This window comes from Lactuca serriola, chromosome 4 (genome assembly GCF_051521515.1).
Source record: "Lactuca serriola cultivar US96UC23 chromosome 4, Lser_US96UC23_V15, whole genome shotgun sequence".
NCBI classification, from domain to species: Eukaryota; Viridiplantae; Streptophyta; class Magnoliopsida; order Asterales; family Asteraceae; genus Lactuca; species Lactuca serriola.
The window spans coordinates 151331988-151344961 of NC_136411.1; the positions used below are offsets into that span (position 1 = coordinate 151331988).

A 12974-nucleotide genomic window follows, 5' to 3' on the forward strand; every position below is an offset into this window, starting at 1 on the left:
TGTATGTGGTATTTTGGGTAACTCACTAAGCTTTATGCTTACAGTTTAAGTTTATGGTTTCATGTTCTTTCGATTCAAAAGGAAATGGCACAGGGTGATGGTACAACATCCTCCCATCATGGTTTCTGCATTTGAAATAATTTGTACTCTGATGTTTTAAATGTTATGACTTGATATGATTTTTCAACTTAATGAATGACTTGATAGAATTTTAAATGAATAGTTTTATTACCATTTTCGGGACATTACAATACATGAAGTATTCAAGTGTTCTCAAAGGGTTCTTGAAACCCAATTTCAAAGTTCTCCGGCTGAGGTATCCTAATATCGTGACACTCATGTTAGATTAAGTGTGTAAGGTCTTAACTAAAATGGTATAGTTATAGTGAATAAAAGTAAACTCATTTTTAGGTTCCCTCATAACCAGGATATGGCTTGGATTGAAACTAAGAGAGAGATAAATATATTATATGATTAATATATTAATAAAAATGATTATTAATTAATTAAGAATTAATCAGAATTAATGGGAATTAATTTTAAGTTAATTAGAACTATTTAAATGGTGCAAAATTGCAATTGTTCAATAGTTGAGCAAGGAAGGAAATTCTAGATCCTTCCTACCCTGGACGGTTTTGAGGAGGGCTTGGAAAAGTTCTAGAAGCCTCCTGGATCAAATAAAGAAACTAAATTTTAATCATATTAAAATATTATTATTTTAAATATTCAAATATTGGGTCTCAATGTTATTTGGCAACTATATAAAGGACCATCACCCTTTGTAAAACCGATCCTTACCTACTCATACATAGAAATTAGATTTTTTTACTTCTCTTATCTCCATATTTTCGATCCTACAATTTCATAGGGTTTTGGGTGTGACACATTAGAGGCTACCACACTAGTGGATCTAGTCTTTCCAAGGATATGAACAAGAGAGTTTCTTGCATCAGTTGTTTCTTGCTAAAGGTATAATTTAAACCCTAGTAAATTTCGATTTTAATAGGTTAGATGTTGTTTCATAAAGTATGTTGCTATAACTAGAGAAAATTTCATAGTGTTCTAGGTTACATGTTCTCATAAGTGTTTATGATTAAAATCCGATGTGCAAATCTTTTTGTTGTAACCTACAAAACCCATCAACTCAAAACTTAGAATCTTCTGATTCTATTGACGAGCCCGCTCTCAAATAGGATATCGAGGAATGACAACCAATTGTTGGGAACAAATGCGACTACATAAAGCACCAAAAGGAAAAAATGGTTGGAAAAGGAAGTTGTGGCATTGGCTAGGGAATATGTCGATGTTTCTGAAGATAAAAAGCACGTCAATCAACAAAGGTCAAATGCATTTTAGGAGTGGGTTTTAGAACATTTTAATGTTCAATTGGGTGGTACAAGTCGGATACTAAATCAAGTAAACTCAAAATGAAAAGACCTTCAAAATAAATGTAATGTTTTCAACTGCATATTTAATCGTAAGAAGAACAATCTTGCTAGCGAGAGATCCAAGTTCGATGCTCTAAAAGATGCACATAGTAAGTACCAAAGGCTTAGTAATCAGAAAGCTTTTCCTCATGAAAAAACTTGGGATATTTTGAAATACCATGAGAAATGGTTGCAAGTAAAATAAAATTTAGTGAATAATCCCCACTTCCTTCTTCAAAACAAACCAAATTTTCTTCACCCAATACGTACACAACATCTTCAAATGCATAATTTCCAACCGGGTTCGACTAGAAACACCAAAAAATGAACCCACCACCTCGGAGACAACAAAAAGGAAAGAATATAGCATCTAGATCATCAATACCAAGTGATATCATTGATCTAATTAATGGAATTGCCGGCATCCACACTTTGAACAAAGCAGAGGTGGAAGAGAGAAAGCGATATTAGGATGAAAAGTTGTATCTTACACGGGAAAATGAAGAACGAAAAGATAATTTTTTTGGATCTAGAGATAGAGGAGAGAGACATACAATATTTTCTCAAACCGCGTGATTACTGGCTTCTGCGAACGCTGCTTAAACGGAAACAACAAATTTTAGAAAATCATGGATGCGAGCTTTAGAATCATTGTAACCATAATTAATTTTAATTGTCTTTTCTATTTTTTAATGTTGATGTCCTTTTATTATAAGAAAATGACAAAAATAGCCATTTACACTAATGGGATTACAAAAATAGCCAAAAAAAATCAAAATTACAAAATTAGCCCACAATTTCGCAGATGGAGATGCCCCATCTGCGAAATCAGCATCTCATCTGCGAATGTACAAGCACCTAAAGCATAGCTGTGCTTTAGGTGCTTGTACATTCGCAGGTGCTTTTAATTTTTTTTTTTAATTTTTTTCTGTATATATAGGGGTAAAATCGCAGATGGAATAGGTCCATCTGCGATTTACTCTCATTCTATCTGCGAAATTGTGGTTTTTTTTGTATTTTTTTTTAGTTTGACTATGAAATGAATTGGTTTGACTACGAAATCATGTTGCTATATAAAACGTTTTGTAGAAAAATATCATTTTGGTTGTTATTTGTTTAGGAACTTTCTCTACAATTTGCTCAAAAAATGATTGAATATTTGGTTTGTCTTGTAACCGGTGGGAGATGGCAAGTTAATGGAACTAATCTGGAATACATATGTCGACAGGGAGGTATTTCTGAACTTGCTTTGATATTTTCTGATTATATTAGTTATAGTGATTTTGTATCTTTGGTAAGAAGCAAAATTGGTTTGTTAGACAAATATAGAATTAGTCTTCGTTTCCACCATCCTGAATTAAATTATTATATAGCTATAGTTGAAGACATGGATGTTAGAATGTTGATAAACGTAACCAAATGTAGTGGAGGAAGGGCTGTGAAAGTGTTTGTGGTGGTTGATGAAGTTGAGGAGGTTAATGGGGGTGGTGAAATTGGAAACCAGCTTGTTGGTAATTTATGCAGTTATAAAGGGAGCAACGATCCGATAGGTACTTTCAATACTCCTAGTGTACCTCAGTTTCACAATGTTGCTGAAAATGTTAATGTTAGTTATTCACCTATTCACTATGTGTATCCTGAGAATTACAAGCATGTTGGTGATGATGATGTTGGTACTTATCTTGATGATGTGGGTGGTCATTGTGATGATGTTGCCGAACAAGAAGTTAAAGTTATAAGTAGGCGTGTGGTAGATAAAACTAAAAAGAAAAAAAAAATCAAGTCAAAAAAATGAAAAAAATCATGTTTACGAGCATTATGTTGATGTTGGTGATGTATGTTTAGATATAACCGAGCTACAAAGCAATTCCGATAGAGATGAGTTGGGTGATGAAGTTAAAGCTAAGTTTCCCGATAACCATTTTCACGGTATGCCCCCCTGTACCAGCATGGCCAGTTGATATTAATGAAGATATCCCAACACAGATGGTAGACATGAATCTTCAAAAGATTCAATGTGAGAGTATATTTAAGAACAAAGAACTTTTAAAGCGGTGTATTGGTAAAAAATGTCTTCGAGAAGGTTTCCAGATGAGGACAACTAGATCCACCAAATCAAGGTATGAAGATGTGTGTGTTTCGAAAAATTGTTCTTGGTTACTAAGAGCAAAAGCAATTAAAAATTCTGATGCACTTTTCCAAGTGAATAAATTTGTTGATGTACACACATGTTCTTCAACATTGTTGCAACCTAATCATCGACAAGCAAACAAATATGTTTTGGGTGAATATGTTGCTGATGTTTTGGCTGAAGACTATAGTAGAGTTTATCGGGGAAAAGAAATTGTTAATGATACGAATGCTCAATTGAATATCAATATCTCATACCATCAGGCATGGCGTGCGAAGCAATATGCATTGTTGTCGCTAAGGGGTACGAAAGAGGATTCTTTTACCAAACTTCCGGCGTATTGTCACAACTTGGCCAAACATAATCCGGGTACTGTCACACATATTAAAACAGATGCTGATGATCGCTTTGAGTTTTTGTACGTCGCACTCGGTTGCTCGGTTAGTATTATCATATTATATTAAATTTTTAATATTTATTTTGGTGTATTTGAATAGATATACAATGTATTGTAGGTACGCGCTTTTGTCAATTTTTGTAAGCCGACCCTAGTAGTAGATGGAGCTCACCTAAAGGGCGAGTTCAAAGGTACCTTGTTACTTGCAGTTACTAAGGACGGACAAAACCAAATATTACCGGTTGCATATGGTATATGCAAAAATGAGTGTACCGATTCTTGGACATGGTTTTTTCAAAAACTACATGATTGCATAGGAAATATGCAGGAGCTTACAATTATATATGATAGGTCTCCATCTATAGCAACATCCGTTGCCAACATTTTTCCTCACGCTCGTCATGGAATATGTGGTGTCCATTTGTATTTCAACATAGTATCTAGATTCAGCAAGAGTAAGACGGTTAAAGGAATTTTTTGGGAGGCGTGTAGGGCGTACACAATTGATGCTTTTGATGCTGCCATGGATGTTATGAAAAAGACAAAAGAACCAGTATGGGAGTACTTAAAAAGTATAAATCCAAAAACCTGGTCAAGGGCACATTTTAAAGGGAACCGATACAATCTTATGTCGTCCAACAGTGCGGAGTCTATAAATGCATTATCTAGACACGCACGTAAGGTGCCAATACTTATGTTGATCGATTTTTTCGTGCTACAATGCAACAATGGTGGTTTCAAAGACGTAACTTTGCAAGTATTAAGTAAATTTGTAATATTAATGTTTTATTAGTTTTGATGTTATTGATCTTAACTTCTTCATTTTGGCTGTTTTTTTAGCGGAAGCAACAACAATACTTACCCCTTGGGCGGATGAAGTTGTAAAAGAAAACAAGAAAACTTTTACCAAATGGGATGTTCGCATGATCTCAAATACGAAATGCGAGGTCAAAAAGCGGGCACAAAATGTGATTGTTGATTTTCAACATATGACATGTACATGTAGGCATTGGCAACTTGATGGGATACCTTGTGGTCATGTCATAAGATGTTTAACAGTGAACAATTACCTAGACTGCTCGAGGTTTGCATTAAATGCTTACCTTACCGAAACACTGAGGAAAACATATGAGGAATCAATAAACCCTCTGCCAAAGCCATCCGAATGGGAGATCCCCGATGATTTGATGATTGTTAAGCCACCTATAATGGATAAACGTCAGCCAGGCAGGCCAAGAAACACAGACCGCATTCCATCCCAAGGCGAGGGTCTAATTATAAAAGAGTGCTCTACATGTGGTCAACTAGGACACACGAGAAATAATTGTACTGGAAGGGCGTCCGGTAGCAGAGAAGGTCACATAATTTCTACTGCAGAAATGGCATATAATATTGGTGGTTCAGCGGGTTGCTCACAAACCTATAACGCTGATTTTGATATAAAATAACCTTGAAATTAAGAGTAATGATGAGTTGTTTACTTATTATGTATTGTAATATTTTTATTAACTCTTACAAGACATTGCTATGCTTTCATATTTTAGTTAAGTTTATTGATTATAACAATGAATGAAGCCTTTATATTATAAAATATAGTTTGCAAATTTTTTTAAACAGTTACAACATGTTATTTAAAAAAACAACAAACGATCCTTTTGCAACCTAATCTGTTTCATGATAATATTACAACAACTTTGTAACTAATTTTTAAACTCAGGGAACTGCAATGAGTACTTCTCTTTCTCCATTGTTACATAGTCATCCCTAATTTTCATTTTGTCTTCGAAACAATCATTTTTTACCATAATGTGTATCAACTGCTCATCCTTCTCAGCAAGCCGTTTTTCAGTCGTTTTGATTGCCTTCTTACTCTTTTTTATCCAATCTTTATGCTCTTTGATTTTCTTTTTATTGAGGTCAATCCATTCTTGAGCTTGTTTGCATTCCGATTCAATATCATTAGCAAGTTGAGTGAGAAGTCGGGATGACTCTTTGTCCTCTTCTTGTTGTGCTTCAGCCTTCTTTAATTCTTCAAAATTTTCATGTGACATATATGGCTCGGCTGAAAAGGGTGTAAAAAAAGGGTCTACCAAATCACAGTAGTAACAATCTACTTCGTTGCATGAGCAAATTTCGAATTTGTGTGAGGAACTCATAATAAAGTCGATATTGTATTAAACTAGAGCTATAAGTGGTATTTATACATACTAGACAGTAATGAGAAGTCCAACTTTGAAATAACTAGACAGTAATGACAAGTCACTGTAGTAACCTGCACATCGTAGTGGGACCCTTAAGTGACAAGAGATAAATGACAGTTTGACATGATAAAACACTGCATAAAACTGAAAATCGTAGTCCAAATATAACCATTTCGTAGTCAAAGTATTAATTCATAGTCTATTTATTTATATAAATAGATGTTTAAGATCTAAAAACCAAACACCCAAATCACCTAAACGAAACGAACTCCCATTATTAGAAATGTCGTCGAATGCAGCAAGTTCTTCGAATGAAGTACCTGGTTCCAATTCTGAAAGGCCATGGACGACAAACGAGGTGTTAGTTCTAACACGATGCTGGCTAAGTGTTAAGGATGGTGTATCGTTACTTGCTCCCCCGCATTGCCTAATTGGTGATGAATGGACTCGCATAACATCTTTGTTTAACCATGAGATGGGAGAAGGACAAAAAAGAGAAAAATCAGATGTTGTTACTAAGTGGATGGATGTAAAGGAAGAAGTGACATGGTTCAATCGAGCATGTAATTATGCGAAAAGTAACAATGTTCGTTATCGTGACGAAGAAGAGTTCTTGGAAGTTGTTACAGATTTTTACATCTGTGAGTAGACCTGGCAATTTCAGACACGAAGACACGAATCTGTGAGAGACACGACACGACACGAATACACAACACGAATACATCTTAAAATTTGAGATAAAGCTTATTTCTCATCGTGTAATCGTATCGTGTAAAATTCGTGGCTGACACGTTTTCATGACACGAATACACGAATTGCCAGGTCTATCTGTGAGCATGACGGCAGAGACTTCGAATATGAGGAAGTTTGGAAGGTTGTTAAAGATAAACAGTATTTCATGTAGACCGCTCTAATTTCTGTTAAGAATAACCCATGGACTTGTGTTTTACGTTAATGCTTTGTTCGTATTATGTCGTTGTTTTTCATGTAATTGTTGTAATGTTTTTAATGGTTCATGGAATCCTTGTTACTAATATATTCTAATGTATTGTGAAAACTAATGCAATGGACATTTATTTATTCAAATTAATCATACGAGTTGCTCACATAATAAACTAAAATAGATTTTAAACAAACGAAATACATGAAAATAACCTAGTACATGAAAATAACCTAGTACTCACATAATAAACTAAAATAGATTTTAAACATACGAAATACATGAAAATAACCTAGTAAATGAAAATAACCTAGTACTCACATAATAAACTAAAATAGATTTTAAACAAACGGGATATATTTCAAAATATTCCAAGGGGCTTCAAACTGGAATTCCAACCCATTACTTAATGACTTGTATTCCTCCTTAGCAGCTTCCAAGATGACCTCCTCAGTAGCATTTAAACGGGTGTCGTTAATTTTGGTATAAAGATCGTTGAATAATAGAACTTCGGTTTTCATTTCATACCATCTTGCTAAGATGTCTAGTTCGTCACGATCGTTTCTTGTAGCCATTCGGTTTTCAGCATTGAAAATATTGGTTAAACGGCTCCAAAACATTGGATCGTTCAACTTGCTTGTCTCGTACACATGAATATAAGCATGTGTAAGAACCAAGAACTCTTCATTGCTCCATGATATAGAACTCATTTTGATTGAAACAAAGAGAGTAGAATCTAAAAAACAATATTTGAACAGTTGTATTGGTTTATTTAATAAAGTATTTATGTAACTTAAGGTCAATTTATAGTAGTTTCTACACAAAATCGCAGTCCAATCTTCTAATATGTCTGCAATTCATAGTCAAAATTAACTGACGAATGCAGTGTACTATAATTATAACACAACAGATCACTGTTCGAGTTGACAAGTCATACCCAGTCGAATGACAACACAATACATTGTTGCTTGAATTGACAAGCCATTGCACCAGGAAAGTAAGGAGTCGTTATAAATAGATTTTAATATCCGTTGTAATTGTATCGTATTACTTCCCTCCTTGCAATTATGGACTCACCACATATATGGAGGAACGTAGAGGAGGTCGCTTTGGTTCAAGCTTGGATTATAACTGTAGAGGAGGATTTTCCACCGGGTCCCCCACAAGTTCGTGCTGGAACATTTTGGTCTCGTGTCTGTCATTTGTTTCACCATTTAATGAGCCGTACTCAATATCGAAGAATAAGAGATGTCAAAGCGAAGTTTCTGGATATGAAAATAAAGGTGAAACAATTTCAACGTATTTATAACGAGTTGGATAACGAACATGCAAATACGGATGAAGACATTCTACGGAAGGTGGCTTTGGAACTATACCATTTTGAATATGATGGTAGCGAGTTTACCCACTTAGATGCATGGAATCTTTTAAAGAATGTCCCTTATTTTTAAATGCATGTTAGTTAAGTTAATTGTTTTTCGTTATTTAAGTTGCTTGTTGTTATATGTGTGTAGTCGTTACTATTTAATAAACGTCCATTTCTTTTAATGTATGTTGTTTCCTCAATAACCAATACATAGAACGCCATAAAATATAAATGGGGTACATAAATAACTAATACATAATACGACATAAAATATAAACTGGGTACATGGATAACTAATACGTAACACGACACTAAAATAAAAACGGGGGACATAAAAAAAACTAATACATAATACTACATAAAACATAAAGGTGCTACATGAATAACTACTGCATTGAGGGAGGTAACAGGACCACCGTTTCATTTGGTATTTCCCAATGCACATGTGATAGTATAGTATTCACCAACTCAGATCCATATGCAATTCGATACACATAATTAGTGACCTTGTAATCAACCATTCCGTGAATGGATTCAGATGTACGGGTTCTTAGACATGCTATAGCGTGGCCACATGGCATACCGCTTTTTTTGCCATTTACCACAACTACATACCCTTCGTTCAAGTTGTACATTGTTGGTGGCAAAATTGTCATCGACTTCAAATGTATCCCGATACAAACGTCTTGCATTACAATTATAAGACTTGTTGAGACACTTCGGCCACTTCGGCCCGTTCAGCATACTTTGATTGTATCGACGTGGTGATTAACTCAATTATCGTTGTTATAGGAAACTCACGTGTGGATATAATTTGCAAAATTTCAGGGACGTCAATCGATTTAACATTGTAACGTATTTTTGGGAAAAATGCTCGTGTCCATTTTGAAATTGGTATATAGTCAAGCCAGTAAATTGGACTCATAAGCAAGGTGCAGAAAGGTGGTTTCCTACATGTACTTTGCAACCTTTCCAAACACAAGTAAAAATCATCAACGCTATATGCATTGCATGACTTCCAAAACAACGATTCGACTTCCGTATTGTTATGTCCGACGGACTCACATATCTTTCAAGCTATATCTTTAGGACAATATCCATGATAGGAATCCGGGTAGGCACTCTGAACACCAAAGTCTATTTTATCACACAGGTTGCTTATGAAACCAACCTCTATGTCCTCACCTAAACAATCTTTTAACCTCATCATGAACCATCTCCATGATTCTTCATACTCTAAGGTTCCCAAACCAATTGCTAAGAGTAGTGGTTCATGATTTCCATCTAAAGCCACTGCGAAGTACTTTGTTTTCAGATAGCTCCCAAGAAGGGGTAAATAACCCACATATATCAGTGGTATCATGCACCTATGGAAGGTACGAATCTACATAAAAACAAACACATATTAGTGATAAGTAAAAACTAATCGAGATACATTACCATGAAATATTATATAACTCAATAAAAGAAGTATGTTATACCACGCAACCTAAAGCCACAAAACAAAATTGAAAGCGGTTGGTATCGGTTTTCTTAATGGCTGTGAAGGTATTAGGATTTGTTCTTTGAAGGTTATGCAAGAAAATTGGTAGTTGAGAAAAGCTTCTTTCGCTGTAAGTACTCATTTTCAATACTGATGATAGTGCTCTACAATCATCACACAAATGCAATATGAAACAAATGCAATTATAAATAGAAAATATTGTATCTCTACTATTCAAAATTCATGGTTTAACCTTTTAAATTCATAGTCAAACCAGTTCATTTCATAGTCAAATTTCACTGTCCGGCATGACAATACTACATAATGTACTTGTCTGGATTTCGTAGTTCAACTTTTTGAATTCATAGTCAAACCAGTTCATTTCATAGTCAAATTTCACTGACCGACATGACAATACTACAAAATGTACTTGTCTACATTTCGTAGTTCAACTTTTTGAATTCATAGTCAAACCAGTTCATTTCATAGTCAAAAAGAATTGTCTGTAATATGATTTCTTCTATAAATGGGTGTCACTCAGTATGAAAAATTTAACTTAGAAAGTAACTCCGATTTAAAAGAAAAAGAAGGCTAATGGCATACTGCAATTGCGGAGGAGAACGTATCGTTAGGATTTCGGGTACAGCTAAAAACCCAGGAAGATTGTTTTACGCTTGCCCATATTTGGTATCATGTTGTTAACGTCATTCAAATTTAAACCCTCATGTTTACATGACAAAAATTTATTTTCTTACCGTCAATGTTAAATCTAACAGGGACCAAAATGCGGGTTTATCAGTTGGATTGATGAAGAGAAGGACCAATCATCTATGGTAATAGCTAAAGTAGCTAACTCTAATAAGCTCTTTCAATCAGAAAATAAGAAGTTAAAGATAGCGTTGGTTTGTAGTTGGGTGTTGTTCTTGGCAGTTCTTGTTTACAAGTTGTAAGCTTTTCAATATTGTTTTTATGGTTTTGAAGTTGTTAGGTCAATAAATTGTTGTATTTGTAACGTTAAAACAAATGGTGTAGTCGTTCTTATGTTGTATGTATTGATAAGTAATTAGTAGGTCATTAATTTGTTGTAATTGTCGTAACATTAAATTTTTTGCCATCCGTTGAGTAATTTGTAAAAATAAACTAATAATCAAATCCAACATTAATTTAGATATACAATTATATAATCCAACTACATAGGACCAAGACTAGACCCCCAAAAAAAATTTGCCATCCGTTGACGGAACTCTAAAGCTGCATTTTTTGGGTCAATAAGAACACGTATTGGTTAACTTGAAACGAATTGCTCCATAAACATACAAACAAAAACACCGCAATCTCCCAAATGACTACTTTGTTGGGGAACATTTTCTTCATAAATGAATTGCATATTCAATGGAATCCTTGGGATGTTCCTCCGGGCCCAATACTTAATCTTGTCCAAATAATTTGCCACCCGACGTTCAAATTTGGAAAAGATTCCTTCAGATTTGAATTTTTCATAAGCCCCTCTACCAAGACTGTCATAAATATGCACTTCCATTGACGCTAATCGTAGTTCCCCAAATAGCCAATGATTAGGGGATGAATGAATCGGCAATAAGACCTGTATAAGGATCAGAAAATAAAATTATGTTTTTTTACATCACAATACAAAAACATAACAAAAATAACGATATTATTTTCAATATAAACAATTAAGTTTACCGTATCAACATCCCACCAAGCAACCATGAAGTTGGGGTACGTAGCAATACCAACCATAAACGCCCTCCAGTCCTGTCTTTCTTCCAAAGCACGAGAAACAAAAAAATTTGGAGGCATTATTGTATGTCGGTCGCTCTCAAACCGTCTCTCCATCAATAGTCGGTACCAAATGGTTATATGCTGCACAGATGATAGTTTTGTTATTGACTAAAAAACAATTAACTTTTAAAATAATAAATTAACAATTAATTACCGCTGACTCCAACCATCCGTCGTGTGTATGCCCAAACAATGAGCTCCAAAAATCTCTATCTAACACGAAATTAAACAAACGATGTTGGACATCATATGAATGAAATATATAATTTTGGATGACAACCTCACTGCCTGCTACGTAAGGTTGCAGGCGCAACATGGAGAAGTCATGAGCAACACCAAAAACTGGAGGAGGAACGGGGCTTGTTGATTTGATATCAACCTTCTTTTTTGTTCTTCTTTTTTGCTTCGGTGTCGTGTGCAACTAAAAATAATATTCAAATGTTTAAATCTATATCTTTCAGATAATTCACATAAACATAAAATCATGAGTTTATAAATAAAACGAATACCTCGGTGTAAGGAGGGCACAAATATTGTGATGGTTTTCGAGTCCTCGGTTTATCGGGTGTAACTTCTTTGCCATCATACTCATCAAAATAATCTACAATTCCCGTTATTATTATTTCGTCTTCGTCCGGCACATCATCATCAAATTTGTTCCCCGCATTGTCATTCCTCTCCTCCGACTCCTACATTAAAAATAAAACTTTATACTTAATAACGAAATACACATAATTTAATAAGCAATAATATCTAATTAAATAAATGATTTAATCTACTAAAAACAAAATATAAATTAATGTAACTATAAGAACCTCTTTAACTTCACTATAATCATTTACATCAAACACATCGTCATCAAATTTGTTCCCCGCATAGTCATTCCTCTCCTCCAACACCTACATTAAAAATATAACTTTTTACTTAATAACGAAAGACACATTATTAAAAAGTACTTATTAAAATCGTAAAGGTAATATCTATAATAACCTTGTCGTCTTAAATATCACCAAAAACATTTTCAGTTGTATTGTTTTTATTCATCACTTCATCTTGCACAACCTATATTTTCAAATATAAAATATGAACACAGGTATTCATATATGTTAATAAAATTTAAAAAATAATGTAGCGTGTAACTAACCTGTTCATCATATTTTCTTTGTGACACTATCGGATCATCAAAAGTAATGTCGTTCCAAAATTGTTCAGTATTCACTTCTTCA

General features: G+C 34.2%; 1 long non-coding RNA gene across 1 annotated transcript; it reads right to left on the minus strand.

The window, feature by feature from the left end:
• Positions 1 to 11741: 11741 nt before the first annotated feature.
• LOC145100394 (uncharacterized) lies at positions 11742 to 12429 on the minus strand. The gene is made up of 3 exons (XR_013705011.1): positions 12258 to 12429; positions 11903 to 12169; positions 11742 to 11829 (listed from the first exon to the last, which is right to left on the minus strand). It is a non-coding gene; the product is annotated as an uncharacterized LOC145100394 (long non-coding RNA).
• Positions 12430 to 12974: the final 545 nt, after the last annotated feature.